General features: G+C 35.9%; 1 long non-coding RNA gene across 5 annotated transcripts in view; it reads right to left on the minus strand.

Annotated features, from left to right (window-relative positions):
- Positions 1 to 282: 282 nt before the first annotated feature.
- The window catches only part of LOC118968245 (uncharacterized), a 94,026-nt gene continuing 79,479 nt past the window's right edge, over positions 283 to 14,829 (minus strand). Inside the window, exons 1-3 of one of the 5 annotated variants that reach the window (XR_012131582.1) lie at positions 8,568 to 8,958; positions 8,416 to 8,488; positions 292 to 588 (exon numbers count right to left, since the gene is read on the minus strand). This is a non-coding gene — a long non-coding RNA (uncharacterized lncRNA). Of the gene's footprint in view, positions 589 to 8,415; positions 8,489 to 8,567; positions 8,959 to 14,829 lie in introns of those variants that run through there. The other 4 variants (XR_012131581.1, XR_012131583.1, XR_005055802.2 and 1 more) reach the window with 4 other exon arrangements.

The raw sequence follows: 14,829 nt of genomic DNA on the forward strand, positions 1-14,829 counted from the left end.
ACTAAGGTGTGTGCTTTTTTGAAATTTAGACTTTGTGTTGTCTAACAAGGTCTACAGATGAAGGAAAAATAAGAAAGCATTATCAACAGTGATGAGTTAAATGCTAAATCTGTTTCAAAAGTACTTTCTGCTTCAAAATATTGGCAAACTTTCTTTGATGATGATAAGAAAAACACAGGTGAATTAAAGATATAAAACATTTTCATCTCAGCTCAGGGTATTTATGTACCAGAGGTTCACTCCTTTCTGAGAATGGCTCAAGATTATTTGACTACACTCAGTGATAAAAATAGAGGGAATGAAAAGGAAATTTTCCTGAAACAAGTATATTTTATTAAGTCCTTTGTAGTGGTCAAACGTCAGTGTGGATAGCAATATTTAGTCTTTCCAGAATTCTTCACAGTTTGATCCAGTGACACCGGTCTTCTTAATTTCCTGACCGAGAGCTTTGTGTGTGATTGCTCTGCATGGCCAACAGCTGGAGCCTTTAACCCAGCAGATGTTTTTGTGTCTCAGTTGTAATCATCATCCACGCTGAGCCCAGGACTTGGTTTTCCTTCACGCCCTTCTCCCACATGCAGAAACTTCCTTCAGAAGACAAAATGAGTGTGCATAAAAACACACCACAGGGTGTGGATGAGTTTAATAAACGCAGGCTCCTGTGTAAAAAGAGCCGAACTCTTTCCCAGTACAGTAGGATTACAGAGCATCCACCAAAGTAACTTGAAATGGTTCCTGTAAGAGCAAAACCCCCAGCCAAAAGAATCACATAACCACAGAATATTGAACTTGGATGGACCAATATGGTATGTGTCAAAATTGAGTAATATATGAGCACTTTTAAAGGACAAAGTTACTAAGCTCACACCCCCTTCCCAATATTGATTTAAACTATTTTGCTATAACGTTACTTAAAAACATGCAACCATAAAGCAAAGTATAAACTCTTCATGCCGCTAGCTTCTTCAATTCCTCTTTGGGACAGAGATGTACGTGTCACTTACTATAAGCTGTAATGATTTTTCAAGGGGAAAATCATGCCAAAATGTCAGCATGCCCTGGTGTGGCCCCACCTCTACCACTCACTGGATGTGTCACTTCAAACAGGTCACTTAGCCAATGTGTGCCTCTTCTCTAATAACAGAATCACCTTATAGGCTGTAAAATTAATTTTAAAATATTTGATGGATTTTCAATTAGATTTTAATAGCATGGGACTATCAGCCAAGTCAATACCCAAGACATTGTTAAATAACAAAGAAGTTAAGACATATCTGACACCTAGATTTCTTTCTAAAGTTGTTTTTTTCTATGAAAGGCTGAAAAATTTACAGATCACAAAAAAAAAAGCAAGTGGACAACTTTTTGATGTGTCTTTAAATAATCAGATTGACTTTCTATGGTGGTGAAGAAAACTTTCCTACCTACCACAAAATAGATAAATAAATATTTTTAATTTGATACTCATTTTTGTGTCTAATATTTTCTCTTGTTAAATTTTATTGTATATGAAAATAAGCCATTCACTTACCTCAGATAGACATAACAACTGACAGATACTATCCCAGATGGGTAAGGAATATAGTTTAAAGGACAGAATATTCTCTATTCTTTGTGTGGTATCTAAAACTAATTTGAAAGCTAATATGAGTACAATGCCTTTTCTTGCATTCAGATAAAGCACCCTTTACATTTTCAGAGATTTCCATCATGTCAAGAATTTGTATTAGAGTGTTCAGATTTATAAATAGATGTTTTTAATTAACAAAATGCATCAAGAATTCCCACATCAAAACTTTTCAATGATGAAATGTTTTCCTATCTACTTAAACATACACATTTTTTTGTGATTAGAAAGCATTTTCCGTCACTGATTTTTACATCTGGTTTTTTAAGGCTTTCTTTGCACCAACCAAGAAAGAAACAAAAACCCAAAAAACCTTTATTCAGAGGAAAACAGCAATAAGCAAAAGATAAATTACAAAATAAACCTTTGAAAGAAAAACTCGTTAGGCTCTGGGAATTGACATACATAAAGTGGGCTGTTAACAAGTTGGATCTAGTTAAATTTGAACTACTGAAACAAAGATGAGAGGAGCTAGACCTTTTCATTTAAGAATCTTCATATAACATACATCTCTTGAAAAGTATCAATTCTATCCATTTCATAGGATTCTCTCTCACACACAGTACCAGTTAGCACTTGCTGTGAAACAAGCCACCCTTCAACTTTTTCAGGCAACAACCATTTATTTAATCCAAATATCAATCAGCCAGCAATTTGGGCTGTGATCAGCCTGGCATCCTTCTGGTACAGTCCAGGCTGACTGTTCTCAGTAGAGTTCTTTAAGGGATCTGCACTGGGCCAGCTGGATCACTGGAGCTTCTCTCTACATGGCTTTTTATCCTTCAGCAGGCCAGCCTAATTAGTCACATGTGCAGTTTTAAGTTCAATGAGAGAGATCACTTGCATGCAAATGCTCTGCAAGCATCTATTTACTGCTGTCCCACTGACCAAAGGAGGTCAAGAGGCCAGTCCACATTCAATAGTGAAGAAAAGCTACACTTCTTATTGGAAGGACCTGCATATATTGGCATTATTTTGCTATTTCCCTCACTTACAATATTTCCCTACCAATTCTCTACCAATACCCTTTCCATTTAATGCCTAAATATCTCTCAGATTCATCCATTTCTCTATTCTGGGGGATTCCCAACAATTAGCTACCAGCATTTTCCACTGAACCAGTACAGCAGCTTTCTAACTGGACTCCTTCAACAATGCTAACTGCCTTACAAGAAGGCAGCCAGCAATCTTCTTAAAACACAGCAATTACTAAAGCCTTTGAAAGGCTTTCCATTATGTAAGGATAAAAACCCAAGTTCTTACCAAAGCCTATAAAGCCTTCCATGGTCTAGTTCACACATCTCAAATACATGTGGTCTCCCGTAAGACTGAGTAAAAACATGTAAATAACAGAAAAGTGTGTTATTAGAGATCTAGACTAGTCTGAAAGTTTCTCTCAAGAAAGGAAATTGAGTCTAAGGTTTGAAAGATCTGTGAGAGGTGACTGGAATGAGTTGGGAAAAGGGAATGAATATTTGCATCAGTTGGAGTCTCACATTTATCTTCCATTTATATGATATGGTACTTGTAAAGTCTGAGATTATACCTGTTTTTCTCACCATTAAATCTCTGGCACCTATCAAAGTGACTAGCAAGTGGTTTAGCCCCAATAAGAAATTTTAAGACAGGATACCTAGGCAAAGACTAAAATTTTAGACTTATATAAACATTGCAATATTTCAGAATCACACTTCATTAATGTTTGAAATGATTATGTTTAAGACGAATGACATATGTTTCTGGGCCTTATAACAGGAATGAGGAAAGTTGGATTCTAGGACTAACTCACCATTACCTGTTAAACATTCCTGGTCTCAGTTTCCTCATCAGTAAAGTGAGAAAGTATGTGGACATGGTATCTAAATTTCTTTCCAATTTTTAAAAATATTATGTGATTATAGGATTCTGAAACTTGAAATAAGCAGATAATTTCAGGGACAACCTGTCAGTAGTGAGCACATCATCCATTTATTTATCTTAATGTGCTTTATATTTATAATGTCTGTTCAATTTAAGTAGCCAGAGGATATAATTATATATAAAAATTAAGTTGTTCAAATTGTTAAATGTAGAGACTTTTTAAAAACCCATATAAAACAAAAAAAGCATAGAAGAATAAACATAATACGTAAACAATAGAATGAAATAAAATTAAATAACAATCTCCTCATCACAACTAATAGACTAACTGCTCTAAATTTGTGAATTACTTAAATGCCTCACATTGAGAGACATGCTGAATTTCCACAAATTTTAACACATGGGACCTGCTTTTGAAGCATCTGGAAAATCCCAAAATCAAAACATGCATTTCAGCAGGACAATTTCAAAAGACTATAACCCAGAGGCTACATCCCCCAAGCTGAGTGCGGCAGGAAATAGTTGGGCCCCCACATGTCAGGACAAAATTTCTGCAGTACTTCTCAATAGAACATTTAAAAAGAGAAAAGCAAATAGGCAACACAGCAGTAGGTATTTTTTAATATATTTCAGATTTTACACAAGCGAAAAACAACATATGGGATTCTGGAGTAATTCTATAATGAAGCAAATAAGAGATTTTGAACCTCTCAATACTCAAAAGTAATGGAGTTTGTGCTCATGATTTTCTGGGGCTTCTGAGGTAAGTTCTAGTTTATTGAGGAATGTACCTGACCTAGGGCATCAAAAAAGCTGAGTTCAAATTCAGCTCTGTGATGTTACCTTACTCCCCCCATCAGCAATGCAAATGGAAATAGGTGGTAAAAGAATAGACTCTGGAGGCCAACTCCCACAAAAAATATGTATTGAACAACTTTGTATTTGATAAATGAAGTGTCAGGTACTTTTTATAGTAGTCACTAAAGAATAGAAAGTTGTAAATTCCAACTGTCGGGTGGAAAAAATGCAGTAACAAGAAATAATACAATCACAAAGGAGAGCAGGAAAAATAAAAAAAAGCAATATACAGCAGGTTGTACAAATAGGACAAAAAGATGGTACAATTTAACTCCAAATATATCATTAATATATTAAATATAAATGAGCCATGTTATAATTAAAAGGCAAAGATAAGATAGATTAAAATGCAAAAACCAAATAAACAGGATACATATTAAAAATAGGGATACAAAAAGAATAAAACTGTAAGAGTTAGAAATAGATATACTTTGTAAATGCTACTCCCCCTCACAAATGGGATGTTAATTATAGCAATAACAGAAAAAAGTTGTCACAACAAAAAGCCTTACTGTATTTCAACAGGGTCACTTCACAATGAGAAAAGATGTAATAGGCCACAGATCACCAAAAGGTTATGAAATTTTTTACTTAACTGTATCTAATAAAAGATAAATATTGATAAAACTAGAAGGAAGAGAAAAGAAAGAGCAAAGTAGGAGAGCACACATCAGAGTGGGAGAATTTAACAAAATTTTCTTTATAAGGATTCAATAAAAATAAACAAAAATAAGGATATGGAAAATCTGAATAACTCATCTTAAAAATGTTATCTAGTAGATTTTTATAGACTGTTCTGTTCCACAACCACAGAATGCATATTTGTTTACAATGTGCATATTTATAAAATGCTGATCATATCCTGGGCTATAAAATATTTCCAATAAATTTCAAGGAATTTAAACCACACAAGCAATTTTCTCTAACTAGAAATAAGATTCATTAAAAAAATCCCTAGAAATATCCTTTATGTTTGGAAATTAGCAAATGCATTTCCTTTTCAATGCATTCTAAAACTTACATTAAAATTAGAAAATATTTTTATCTGAATACAAGCTAAACTAAGAGATCCACCCAAGGTAGGACTTAAAGAATTAATAGCTTGGCATATGTTTAAAAGAAAATACAACAACATGAAAATTAATGAATAAATTATCCATTTCAGCGAAAATAGGAAGAGGTCAGTATAACAAATGTAAAAAAATAAGAAGGAAGGATAATGGAGAAGTAAAAAGTGAAAGATAATGAAGTAGAAAATAAATATGCTATAGAAAGGGCCAACCAAGCCAAAAGTTGGTTTTTAAAAATGAGTAAACTAAGTGACAAACTTCTAACAAGATTAATAAAGTAAAACAGAGAAGGCAAAAAGCACTATCAGTAATATAAAAATGGACGTCCTTATTATTGATGTACATATTAAAAAGATAATATGAATAGATTTATGTCAAAAAAAGAGAAATTTCAATAGAATAATCCCCTCAAAATGTAACTCACCAAAAGGGACTCATGCAGAGATAAAAAAAAAAAAAACAGGATAGTCCATTTTAAAAACTGAATAATAGCCACAAACCTTCCCATAAAGAAAATTCCAAATCAAGCTGGCTTCAACAGCAAGTTTCACCAAACATACAAGGATCAATCAATTTCAATATTATACAAATACTTCCAGAGAACAGAAACAGAAGGAACACTCCTAACCTTATTTTATAAGACTACTGTAACTTTGATAAAAAATCTGAGAAGGAAGTAGGAGAAAATTACTAGCCATTTCATTCAGGAACACTGAGGCATAGTATTAAACAAAAAGCAGAAGTAATAAAAAAATAAATTAAAATAGTGATTAGCAACTTGGGTTTATGTCAGGGATGCTAAGTTACTGGAACATTAGAAAAGCAATTAGTATAATTCACCATATCAACATATTAAAGGAAAAATATTACATAATCACCTCAAGGAATGCAGAAAATATATTCAATAATATGTAGCATCCTCTTTTACAAACTTTCTTAGTATAATAAACTGTATTTGCCAGACACCTAAAGGAAATACATTTTAGAGAGAAGAAACTGAAATATTGCCTTTGTGATCAGAAAACTGGGTGAAGCATACAAATACATTTTATCCAAACTTTTGTATATTTTGAAATAAACAGTAACAAAATTACCAGCCATACAAAGACTGCATGAAAACATTTTCAACGACTAGAACAGGTAAGTGAATATTAACTAGAAAGTATAAAGACTTCCTCCAAGTGAATAAGAAAAAGGTAAAGAGTGGAAAAAGGCTAAGAATATGAATAAGCAAATAAAAAAATAGGTAACTAAGTGGTTAATAAGAATACCTAAACCTTTTTAACCTCACCAATAATCAAATTCCAGTTAATATAACAAAACAGCATTTTCTCTCCATTAAATGGAAAAAAATTCTAAATGTTTTTCTAAATGAAAAAAAAAAGTAATCTATAGCAAAAATGGCAAAAGGTTAGTATCTTTTGAATTTGGAGGTGTCTGTGGATGCTTTTACAATTTTGTTTTATTTTCTGGGTTTGAAATGATACCTAGTCAAAATTGTAAAATTATTTTAATAAAACTTTATAAAACATTTTGTATTTGGGTTCAAAGACTTAATCTATGTTCACTAGCTGTGTGACTTCTGAAAATTTTACACCCTTTCTAAACCTGTATTTTTTTAATTTATTGAGCAGGAAACATATCTATCTTATATGATTACTTGTAAGGATTAAAAGGAAATGAAAATAGGAATGGTGGCAGACTCACAAGAGTGTCAAAAAAAGCAAAGTGGCCATCTGCAAATGCTTTCCTTTCTGTTTCATAAGAAATTAAATCATTGAAAACAGATTGTTTTTCATACTACCTCAACCTTCAGCATCTCATTTCTTCATCCATAAGATGAAGTGACAATATTTCATACACCTGCACCAGGCAGCCGTGTGAAGCTAACAGAGAACTCTCTGTGGCTGCCCATTCCACTTAGAGCAGAAGGAGATCCTCAGTGTGGTTGACAAGGCTCTTCCTGAGCTACCCTCACTCACATCACATCCCTCCCTGTGTGTGTACCTCTCCAACCTCTCTTCCTTTCTCCTCACTTGGACCCAGCCGCTCTGGCCCTCTGGTGGCCTTTTGAATTTGCCAAGCAAGAGCCTGATTAGAAGCTTTACATTGCTGTTTCTTCTACCTAGAACATTTGTCTCACAATGTTCACAAGGCCAGCCCTCTCTTATTCAATTCTTTGCTCAAATGCCAAGTTTTCAATTACACCATCCCAAATCAACCTATGAAAACTGTAACACTGCCCACCCTGCAATTCATTCTTGATTCCTTTAACCTGATCTGCTTGATTATTTTCCATTGCGTGTGTCACCCTCTAACAGACTAGACGATTTACAGTTTATTATGCTTGTTGTTTATAGCCAATCTCTCCTTGCTACAAATTAGCTCAACAAGGACTTAGGCTTTTGCTTGTCCAATGATGCATCCAGTGTACCTAGAATAGTCTGTACCACACATTAGGCACTTGATAAACATTTGTCAAATGAATGAATGTGTGCGAAAAGCCTACCCTTAGATCTCAAAGCAAACTGAACCCAAATAACTCTTGACTTGACTTTATGATTTATGGAATTACAGATAATTTTGGAAGTAAACATGCAGAAAAATTCATAGAAATAATTCCTGAAAGTATACAATATTGACATTTATAGTTCTTTAATTTAACTCCAAATACAAAAATAAAACTGTGGAAGATGATCTTTTTCTAAGGAATTGTATCAGTTGAGTAGTAGTGTTTTAGAATCCTACACTATCAAGAACAGAGTGTGATGGTTCAAAATGTGTATAACCAACAATGTTATAAATGTGTCAAGTGAAGACTCCCCACAATTCTGTCCCAGACTTCCCAGAATAATTGCTATCTGATAAGTCCTAGATTCATAGGTGATGAATAATTGACTCCATCCACATGGTATTTCTAGAAGATTCTCCAGATAATTACTCCAGTGAATATATTGGATTTGTGTCCTATAAATACCCAGAAGGAAAAAATATACTCACAGATGTTTGCCAGAAGGTTTCACCTTTCTTTATTTGTTTGTCTGCTTGATTATTTTTCATGTCAAATTACATTCTGAAATGTAAACAAAAAAACAAATAAATTTAAGTAGAACAATCTACTATAATTTTAAACAACTGTTTGAATCTCATACCATGTTTGGAGAACCGGGAACAAAGCTGCCAGTGATTACTTGGTCATACCACTTGCAGTGTGGCAGGAAGTGTCCAAGCCCTCTCAGCACACATCTGGTCATTCAGGCACTGCTCTGCTGCACCCTGCCCTATGATCCGGTAAAAAGTCTAAGCATCCTGATCTTGTTCATTTATTCAGCTTCTAACAGCTGTGACAATTAAAAGTGCCCTCTGGTTGAATCAGAACATTTTCCAGTCAACAAAGTAAACAATGGTGCAGCTATTTCACTAGAAAACATTTTGGTCTGAGGTGTGTGCTTTTCCAAGTTCAGACATCTGAGAAAGGACTGATACTACTGAACCAGGGGAAATCATAATACAGTAAGAATTTTAGAAAGAACTGACAGATAATATCTTTATAGGGCTCCAATACAGGTAGGGTTTTTCACTCTACATGGTTCTCCGTAAATAGACTTAATCACGGTTTTCATTAACCTGGGAATGAAGTGTGCCTTAAGTGATGTAGGAAGATGAAAGGCAAGTAAAGATGTATTCTCTACTCAGTGCATTTAAAACCTAATATGAGGGAAACAACTTGGACATTGATATTTTTTAAAAGTTGACATCTGAATAATAGTTTCTAAGTAAGTCACAGATGTTTTCAACAAAGAGACACCAAAATGGATTAGAGTGTTTTGTGGAGGAGCTAGATTGAAAAGAGGCAGAGAAAAGAAAGACATTCCATGCTAAGATGTGGATAAAGGGGCAGAGACAGGATAACCAGTCTGGGATCTGACCGATTTAAAGAGCTGTTCTGTGGGTTGAGGATCATGTGCTTTTAGTTTACTTTCACTTCAAGGAATTACAGCCTACAGCCAATGGTTATTTTATTTATATTGTTGTAGCTCCTGTGGGGAAGTGTGTTCCCGCCTGGGTCGAATCTCCTATGAAACGTGTGAAACGAAAGTAAGTCAAGGCAAAGGATGGGTTGGGAGAAACCATTTTTTATTGCTCACAGCTTGCTCGAATACTCTAGCTAGGCCCGGCCCCTTCTGTCTCCTCCGCTGCCACTCAAGCTCTGCTGCTACAGCACCCTCTCTGCTTACTCTCCACCCCTCTGGGAGGCTGCAGCTGTAAACACCTATTGGTATGCAAATGAACTGAGGTTAGAAAGGGGATTCTGGAAATTCTGCAATTTACCCCACAACTGTCTGTGCACATATGTACCAAGTTTAGCTGACCCTTCCCAACAGTGTGCTGACCTCATCTTGCCTATCTCAGTCAAATGTTTGATTAGCAACTTCCCAGCCCAGATTTCCACCAAATCTTTTAAAGCATAATCATGGTCCCAGATTAAGAAATATCAGTGCCTTCTATTAATTATGGGGCCCAGCATGGCACACTTTTTTTTCTCTCATAAAATAGAGAACAAATAACAATGAGTTTGATCTAATCAGCTTAAAGGGAACCAAGGGACAAGCAGCCCAGTGTGGTAATTAACAGCCTGGATTTAGAGACAAATTCCCTGGGTTCAGGATGCTGGGTGTCTCACTTCCTCGAGGTTTGATGTAGGGCAAAGCTCTGAGCCTCAATGCTCTCATCTGTTAAATGGAAATAATATGGGACCTCACAGTGTGGTTATGAGGGTTAAATTAACTAATATTTCTAAAGCACTTTGAGCATGGCCCTACATAAACAGTCATGCTACAACTATCAAGAATATTAGTTTTACTACTGAGTAAACTGAGAAAATAGTCATAAGGCTTATACAAAAAACACAAACCACTTTCCATAAGAACCTTTTCAATTTTTAAAATTTATGATGTTAGTTTTGTTTGCCAAAAGTAATTACTTTAACATGAATCTTCAGCACATGCCAGCACATTAGCTAGATTTCAGGGAGACCTTCAGGCCACCAACAAGCCAAAAAGCACTCCCAAACCGGGGATGGGTGGACCATCAGGTGGGTTGGGACTGAGGTCATCGCCATGGAGTCTGGTCAACACAGAGGACAGAGTGCTCTCAGAGGCTGTATGAATTCCTTATGACCATTAGGCAACTGGGAATTTGGAGATTTTCTTTTCACTGTACCTGAAACTTTGGGAATGAAAAAAAAATGCAAGGGTTTTTTTTCTGGCTGCTTATATTGAAGGCCCACTGAAAGGAGAAGAAGGTTTATTTCCAAAGCTTTTTTTTTTTTTGAGAGGGCATCTCTCATATTTATTGATCATATGGTTGTTAACAACAATAAAATTCTGTATAGGGGACTCAATGCACAATCATTAATCAATCCCATGCTTAATTCTCAACAGTCTCCAATCTTCTGAAGCATAACAGACAAGTTTTACATGGTGAACAAGTTCTTACATAGTGAATAAGTTCTTACATGGTGAACAGTGCAAGGGCAGTCATCATAGAAATTTTGGTTTTGATCACACATCATGAACTATAAACAATCAGGTCAATTATGATTATTTGTTTGATTTTTATACTTGATTTATATGTGAATCTCACATTTCTCCCTTATTATTATTATTATTTTTTTTAATAAAATGCTGAAGTGGTAGGTAGATGAAAGAGATAAAGGTAGAAAACATAGTTTAGTGCTGTAAGAGAGCAAATGTAGATGATCAGGTCTGTGCCTATAGACTAAGTATTAATACAAGCTAGACAAGGGCAACAAAACATCCACGGATGTAGATTTCTCTCAAAACAGGGGGGGTGAGGTTCTAAGCCTCACCTCTGTTGATCCCCAATTTTTCACCTGATGGCCCCCCTGTGACTGTGCCTGTCTTAGGTTGTTCCTCCCTTGAGGAATCTTACCCATCTCTGGCTAACCAGTCATCTTCCGGGGCCATACAGGGAAATGTAAAGTTGGTAAGTGAGAGAGAAGCAATATTGTTTGAAAAGGTTAGCTTTTTACTTCTTTGCAGATTTATGCCCTGTGGCTTCTATGCCCAGCATTTGTCTTGAGGTATCTTTACCACTTGGAAGAATTATGATACTCGGTAGTTTTCAATATGAGGCACTAATTCTACTAAAGGGTTGTAATTAAGAAGGAAGAAGAAAAGTTATAGAAGTAGCAGATGGAAGAAAACATGGGAAGATTGATTATTTCTTTGACATATCTTCTTGTAGAGTAACATAAGCATGCATAGGTTTTAAACTACTAATTAAATTGCGTGCACACATTAACATAATAGGAATACAGCTACATAACCAAAGCAGACCTACAATTACCAGCCATATCCAGTGAAACCAAAAAAACCAGTTAGGCACCCTAGGCATTTGTGAAAAATTATCAATGATATGATGGATATTGTCTAACTGAATCTGAATAGCTTGAGAAAAATCAGACAAATTAAAACAATATATTCCTGGGAATTGTTCATATCCCATATGTTCTTTTAACAGTAGATAGTCCATAGTCACAAGATTTTGGAGCACTGCAACTTGCACTTCTCCTAATTCTTGGTTGAGTTCCGACCATATAAATCCAGTCAAATTTGTTGTTTTACTGTATGCACAGGCCAGCTTAGATATCTCCTTCTTCATTTCCATGGTAAGTCCAGGAACCCGTGGGATGAATGCAGCTACAACTGCAACAGCACCAGGACCTTTGTTGAAGTTTTTTTGATGATCATCTTCTGGAATGACTCTTCCAGAGAATGATGTTGAAAGTTCTTCTTCATATTGTATCTTAATTTGTTTTCTGCGTAGCCAAATTAGGCTTTGATCCTCTGTATAAAAACAAACAAACCCTTTGCCCACACTTTGATATGCCCTTTATACCATTGTGAAGAACTTATTGTTACATGACTTTCCAGGTTTGTGTTTTGGATGCACACATCATAAGCACCTGTAGCCTCAGAATTAAATGCCATACCCAGGTTGTGGAGAGACTGCTAACTGCCCATGAAATAGTTGTGCTTTTCTTCTCTTGTGTGTATTGCTGAGAAACAGATCTCCAGGAAGGAACTACATTTCACAGACCTTTTACATGAGGAGATTCAATTCCGGTGAGTGGAGAGTGAGCCTAGGTGATGATACTACAAACAAAAAATTCTGCCGAGAGGTTCTTCACTCTCTCAGCTCCTTCCTGCAGGCTGCGTTGGAGGAAGAGAGTGACCGTGAGCACCAGTGTTCCTGAGACTGGTCCCTTGACGCTACATGGCGAGAGTCCCTGCTGACATCTAAATCTGATATGAGTGAAAAATGAATTTCTATTATGCTAGGACACAAAGAATAGGAACTTTATTTATTTCAGCAGCTGGCTAATAAAGGCCTAATTTACATTGCTAACAAAGGGCTATAAATTAGACAGCAGCCCTTGCCCGATAGCAATGATGGACAAGTCACAAATCATAACTGGACATTTGACTACAGCCTTAAAATAAAACAATAGACATGTAGATGTCTCATCAGGCAGTTGCAATAAGAAATATCAGACTTCTGGGAAAAGTTACCAAGAAGTCTGGTTTCATTGTTTTCCAAAGTGATCCAAAACTACAAATCTTGCAAGAAGCTACTAAAGGTTCATGAAACAAAGCATTTCCCAGACCAGTGACGTTCTGATAAGCTTTGAATTAACATCCCAGTGTTTGGGTGCTTATTTAAAAACAAAGTAAATCTCTAATTCTTGAGGACTTTCTATTAATGATGACTATTACTATAGTGGTTATGGAATGAAACCATCTACAACTAGAGGAGTTATAAAGCAGTAACTACAAAATCCCTTGGTCGAGGGGGAAGTTGTTGGGTATTCCTCAGGCCACTTTCTCTTTGTAATTATTTCTAAATCATTACCTCATGTCAACCTTCACAACAACAGAAACCCAGTTCAGCCTGACTTTTAAAAGAGCTATAGATGAGTACCTATCAAAAACAATTATTGTGGTTCAGAAAGAGTGAATATCTGATTTTAGTAAGAGAAAAAGACTGTAAGAATTTAATAGATTTAGTGCTATAATAAAGAAGGATTATACAAGACTGATGTCTGCAAGATCTAGTAAAAACATGTAGTCTACCTTCCTTAATAGATCCTGTCTCTATATAAATGCTTAGTAAAAAGTCAAACCACTTGAAAGGAAGGCTTTTACTGTCCTCCTGCTAACTCAGCTTTATGAGCCATTTGCTCAGCTTGTCCTGCGTCTTGTCAGGTGTGTCTTATGCTGACCACACTTGTCAGCGTTTGTTCTCACCTTTCACTCAGTTGTACCTTTTAGCGCACTGACAGCTTCCTTCATCATATTTAATGGCCTCTTTCAGACAAAGGGATAATTGGCTAATCAGATCTTCTTATTTGCAATAACCCTAAGGAACCAATTTCTTAGCAGTACCTCCAGACAGTTAAAAGAATCCCACACCCTAAATGATGGTAAAGCAGAAATCACCAGGCATTTGTATGCCCACAGACCAAAGGCCTGCACACAGGGGGACCTTCATCTGAAAAATCTGCCTGAAACCCTTCCTCTCTTTATCTTCCTATTATTATTTTAACTGATACAAGTTGCTTATTTTTTGCAGGTTAATAGCTGGTATTTCTCATGAAGACTATCTTAAGATTTAATTATTTTATATAAAAACGCAGTAATCTTACAAATATTTTGTCAGTGTATTCAGAGAACCATTTCAAGCTTAAAATCTATGATATTTTATTTCTGGATTAAAAATAAATAAATAAAGCAAAGCTCCAGTTTCTTCACAATGAGGCATAGAAACACACCACTGCCGCTACATTGAGAGGCCATTTCTCATTTTGTGCCTCCTAATTCTGCCAACAATTTCTCAAATGTGTCTGAGAGAAATTACATCCCTTCACCCACTCCCCATCCACAGAATTCAAATGAAATTGACACCATCCAGTTTCATGGATGGGCTGAGCTAAATGCTGTATTTCTCTAGTGATAAAAATTGGTTAAGGCAGCATTTCCCAATCTTTGTCCACAGTATGGACACACACACGAAACAATGGTAACACCAGAGTACTCCATTAAGATAAAAGATTTGAAGCTGCACATGGCAAGAGATGACTAGCCTGGTCTCTGGATACCCTAGGACCTGCCTGACGTCACAATTAGGAAGAAGGGATTCGACACCTCCACGCACGTACAACTCATTCAAGGCATATGAGTGTTATTTCAGTACCCAATGTACTTGGTCACACCAGCTGAAAGTCTATGTTAAAGAGGGGCATTCACAAAACAAATCAGGCCAATGTGAGATGATGCATGATTCCAGTTGGGCTGTAGGGAAAGCAGAGTCTCTATTTTCCCATGGACA

This window comes from Manis javanica, chromosome 5 (genome assembly GCF_040802235.1).
Source record: "Manis javanica isolate MJ-LG chromosome 5, MJ_LKY, whole genome shotgun sequence".
NCBI lineage: Eukaryota > Metazoa > Chordata > Mammalia > Pholidota > Manidae > Manis > Manis javanica.